Here is a 5,071-nt window from a genome sequence, read left to right as displayed (position 1 = left end):
TGCCTTTGTTTATTATTGGTATATCCAGAATGTAGGAAAGCCAAATTTATGTTGCTGGAACTGCAAGTGTATTAATAGGCTTTTCAAGATTATTTCTCAGGCTGGGTGCAGTGGCTCACGCCTGTAATCCCAGCACTTTGGGAGGCTGAGGCAGGTGGGTCACGAGGTCAGGATTTCAAGGCCAGCCTGGCCAACATAGTGAAACCACGTCTCTACTAAAAATACAAAAATTAGCCGTGTGTGGTGGCAGGTGCCTGTAATCCCAGCTACTCGGGAGGCTGAGGCAAGAGAATCGCTTGAACACAGGAGGTGGAGGTTGCAGTGAGCCGAGATCGTGCCATTGCACTTCAGCCCAGGTGAGAGTGTGAGACTCCGTCTTTAAAAAAAAAAAAAAAAAAAGTATCACAGGTAGAAAAGTCACAGCATGTTGTTTGAGGTAACAGTCCAGTATGGGTAGTAACCCAAAGCATACACTGCTTGATGGGAGGTGGGGGAGAAATTGGACAATTCACACAAGATTTTAAATAGTAATTACTTCCCAACCACAAGTCCCCTTAATAGTTTTCATATGCATACCGCTTTTCAGTAGCAGGCCTGGAATTAGTGAATCTTGATTCATGAAGATGTTTTATTTTATGTATGTATTTTTTTTTTAAACAGAGTCTCTGTCGCCCAGGCTGGAGTGCAGTGTCATGATCCTAGCTCACTGCAACCTCTGCTGCCCGGGTTCAAGCAGCTCTCCTGCCCCAGCCTCGCAAGTAGCTGGGATCACAGGCGCCCGCCACCGCGCGTGGCCAATTTTTGTATTTCTAGTAGAGACGGGGTTTCACCATGTTGGCCAGGATGGTATCGATCTCCTGACCTCCTGATCCACCCGCCTTGGCCTTCCAAAGTGCTGGGATTACAGGCATGAGCTACCGTGCCCGGCTGTTTTTTATAAAATGAGACGGAGTTCTGTGTTGCCCAGGGTGGACTCGGATGATCCTCCCACCTCAGTCTCCCTAAATGCTGGGATTACAGATGTGAGCCACCATGCCTGGCCTGTGTGGTTTTTTTTTTTCTTCCCCCAGACGGAGTCTTGCTCTGTCGCCCAGACTGGAGTGCCATGTCATGATCTCCTTTCACTGCAATCTCGGCCTCCAGGTTCAAGCGATTCTCCTGCCTCAGCCTCCTGAGTAACTGGGATTACAGGTGTCCGCCACAACACCCAGCTAATTTTTGTATTTTAGTAGAGACGGGGTTTCACCATGTGGCCCAGGCTGGTCTCGAACTCCTGAGCTGAAGTATTCCTCCGACTTTGGCCTCCCAAAGTGCTGGGATTACAGGCGTGAGCCACCACGCCCGGCCTGTTGTTTTTTTGTTTTGAGAAACGGTCTTACTCTGTCTCCCAGGCTGGAGTGTGGTGGCATGATCACAGTTCCCGCAGCCTTGAACTCCTGGGCTCAAGTGGTCCTCTTGCCTCAGCCTCCTGAGTAGCTGGGACTACAGACCTGCCCCACCATGCCTCTTGCCGCCTCCTCTCAAAAGTGTTCGTATTATAGGCATGAGCCATCATGCCTTGCCACGTTTTGTTTTGATGCAGCGTCAGATCTGGAAGATTCTGAGTCAGGAGAATGGTATTTCATATTTGGATTGGTGAGTTATTCACCCTCTTCCCACTTCCTGCAAAACTTAACAGCAACAAAGCAAAATTAACTTTTTTTTCCTCTGAGACAGGGTCTTGCTCTGTTGTCCGGGCTGTAGTGCAGTGGCACCATCATGGCTCACTGCTGCCTCAACCTTCTGGACTAAAGCAATCCTCCCACCTCAGCCTCTTGGAGTAGCTGGAACTACAGGTGCATGCCACACACCCAGCTAGTTTTTTTCTTTTTTCTTTTTTTTCTATTGACAGGGTTTTGCCTTGCTCCCCAGGATGGTCTTGAACTCTTGGACTCAGGCAATTCACCCGCTTTGGCCTCCTAAAGTGCTGGGATTACAGGCGTGAGCCACCATGCCCGACTACAAAATGAATTTTCTAAGCATTGATTTTATTACGGTAGAGTCGATGATGAGTAGCATGGAATTTTCTAGCTGAGCTGGGATATATGGGGAGTTTATCTTGAATGTATAAATCCTTTGATTTGGGGTGTTTAATGAATGAAATAATTGCTCCAAGGTCTCTCTCCAGTCCTTTGCTGTTGCTTTCCCACAACTATCCTTGGTAAGGGTTTTTACGTACATTACACATTCACACTTGCCTTGTTGCCCCATCCCTTTTTCTTCCCAAGGGTCTCACTTGGGTTGAATATAGAAAGAGTTAACAGTATAGTAGGGTGAGCAGCCTGTTAAAACTCATCCTCAGCTTCATGAAGGCAGATTGATGAAAGTTCTAAGAACCATATGCTAACATCTACTCAGGGAGGTCAGTGTGAAGAAAGTGGTGGCTTTTTTTTTTTTTCTTTTTGAGACTGAGTATTGCTCTGTCGCCCAGGCTGGAGTGCCCTAGTGCGATCTCGGCTCACTGCAACCTCCGACTCCTTGGTTCAAGCGATTCTTCGGCCTCAGCCTCCCGGAGTAGCTGGGATTACAGGCACGCGCCACCATGCCCAGCCAATTTTTGTATTTTTAGTAAAGATGGCGTTTCACCACGTTGGTCAGGATGGTCTCCATCTCCTGACTTCGTGTTCCGCCCGTCTCAGCCTCCCCAAGTGCTGGGATTACAGGCGTGAGCCACCCCTGCGCCCAGCCGAAAGTGGCTTTTCAAAGGATTTGAGGTTCACTGTATCAAGTGCTTTGTGGGCCCTGCAGTGGGAGCCAGGTTTACAAGGCGATTCTCTTCTATGATTAAGCAGATCATTTTAACTTTACTAAGCCTGTTTCCTCATCTATAAAGTGGATGTGTAGCACATCTATCTATAGAGTGGCATTTGCTTGGCATATAGTGCTGGCATTAAAACCTCTTCCACTAGATAACAAACCAAATATTAAAGAAAAGGTGCTTTCTCAATTTCTGGTTAAGTTGTATAGCTCATCTTTTTTGCATGGTTTGCGAAGTAGTGAGCATTTTACTGGTATATAAGTAGTATGTAAGCCTTTGTGTCAATCTTAACATTTCCATCAGAGCCAGAATGCTTTTATTTTTACATACTGGCCCTTATTGGGACAAAGAGTTAATTGCCTAGGCCAAGAATAGTATGTGTATATTGATATTAACTAACACACAATGGTAGTTTTACTCTGATTTTAAAATTTTGATAATGTAGAAATCTCTTTGTAAACAGACTGTTCTCTTTCTGTACGCCTTAACAAAGTAAGGAGAGTTGCCGGGCACAGTGGCTTACGCCTGTAATCCCAGCACTTTGGGAAACCGAGGTGGATGGATCACCTGAGGTCGGGAGTTTGAGACCAGCCTGGCCAATATGGAGAAACTCCGTCTCTACTGAAAAGACACAAAATTAGCCGGGCATGGTGGTGCATGCCTGTAGTCCCAGCTACTTGGGAGGCTGAGGCAGGAGAATTGCTTGAACCTGGGAGGCGGAGGTTGCGGTGAGCCGAGATTGCGTCATTGCACTTCAGCCTGGGCAACAAGAGCGAAACTCCATCTCCAGAAAAAAAAAAAGAGTCATCCCAAGTAGCAGGAAATAGCAAGACTTGAAAAGATTGTTATTGAGACAGGGTCTCACTCTTTCACCCAGGCTGGAATGCAGTAGTGCGATCTCGTTTCACTGCAGCCTTGGCTCACTGCAATTTTCCTGCCTCAGCTTCCCAAGTAGCTGGGACTACAGGCATGCGCCACTGCACCCGGCTAATTTTTGTATTTTTAATAGAGATGGGGTTTTGCCTGTTGGCCAGGCTGGTCTCGAACTCCTGACCTGAAGTAGCCCTCCCACTTTGGCCTCCCAAAGTGCTGGGATTAACAGGGGTGAGCCACCGCAGCCGGCCAAAAAAGATATTTTTTCCAACTTTGTTTTGAGAAAGGTTCAAGCTTACAGAGACATTGAAACACCTGGCCGAAAAATGTATTTTTTTCAACTTCGTTTTGAGAAAGGTTCAAGCATATAGAGACATTGAAAGAATGGTATACTAGGATGGGTGTAGTGGCTCACGCCTGTAATCCCAGCACTTTGGGAGGCCAAGGCGGGCGGATCACCTGAGCTCAGGAGTTCAAGACCAGCATGGCCAACATGGTGAACCCCCCATCTCTACTAAAAATACAGAAATTAGCCGGGCATGGTGGCATGCACCTGTAATCCCAGCTACTCGGGAGGTTGAGGCAGGAGAATCGCTTGAACCCAGAGGCGGAGGTTGCAGTGAGCTGAGACCGTGCCATTGCACTCCAGCCTGGGTGACAGAGTGAGACTCTGTCTCAAAAAAGAAAAAAATAAAAAAGAAAACATACTCCTCAGTTGGATTCACCACTCACATTTGCTTTCTATATATTTATGTTATTTGCTAAACCACTAGAAATTCAGTTGCAGATATACCCTTTCTAAATATGTCATTTGTATCTCCTAAGGATAAGGGCATTTTCTTCTACAATCAGTATAATTAATTCGGGACATTGAAGATTAGTATTATTAAAAAAAATTTTTTTTTGAGACAGTCATCTAGCGCAATCTCGGCTCACTGCAACCTGCACCTCCCGGGTTCGGTTTCAAGCCATTCTTGTGCCTCAGCTTTCTGAGTAGTTGGGATTACAGACGCGTGCCACCACTCCTGGCTAATCTTTGTATTTTTAGTAGAGACGGGGTTTCACTATGTTGGCCAGACTCTGGAACTCCCGGCCTCAAGTGATCTGCTCACCTTGGCCTTCTAAAGTGCTGAGATTACAGGCGTGAGCCACCGCACCCAGCAAGATTAATGTAATGTTCTAATATTACTCAGTCTATACAGATTGAGTATCCCTTAACCAAAAAGCTTGGGACTACAGTGTTTTGGATTTTGGATTTTTGAATATTTGCATTTTACTTACCGGTTGAGCATGCCAAATCTGAAAATAAAATATCTGAAATGGTCCAATTCAGATTTGGGATGCTCAACAAATGTCTTTTCAAACTGATAAATGTCTTGATACCTAATCCCCTCCATTTAT

This window comes from Gorilla gorilla, chromosome 3 (assembly GCF_029281585.2).
Source record: "Gorilla gorilla gorilla isolate KB3781 chromosome 3, NHGRI_mGorGor1-v2.1_pri, whole genome shotgun sequence".
Taxonomy (NCBI): domain Eukaryota; kingdom Metazoa; phylum Chordata; class Mammalia; order Primates; family Hominidae; genus Gorilla; species Gorilla gorilla.
This window is presented reverse-complemented; position numbering follows the sequence as displayed.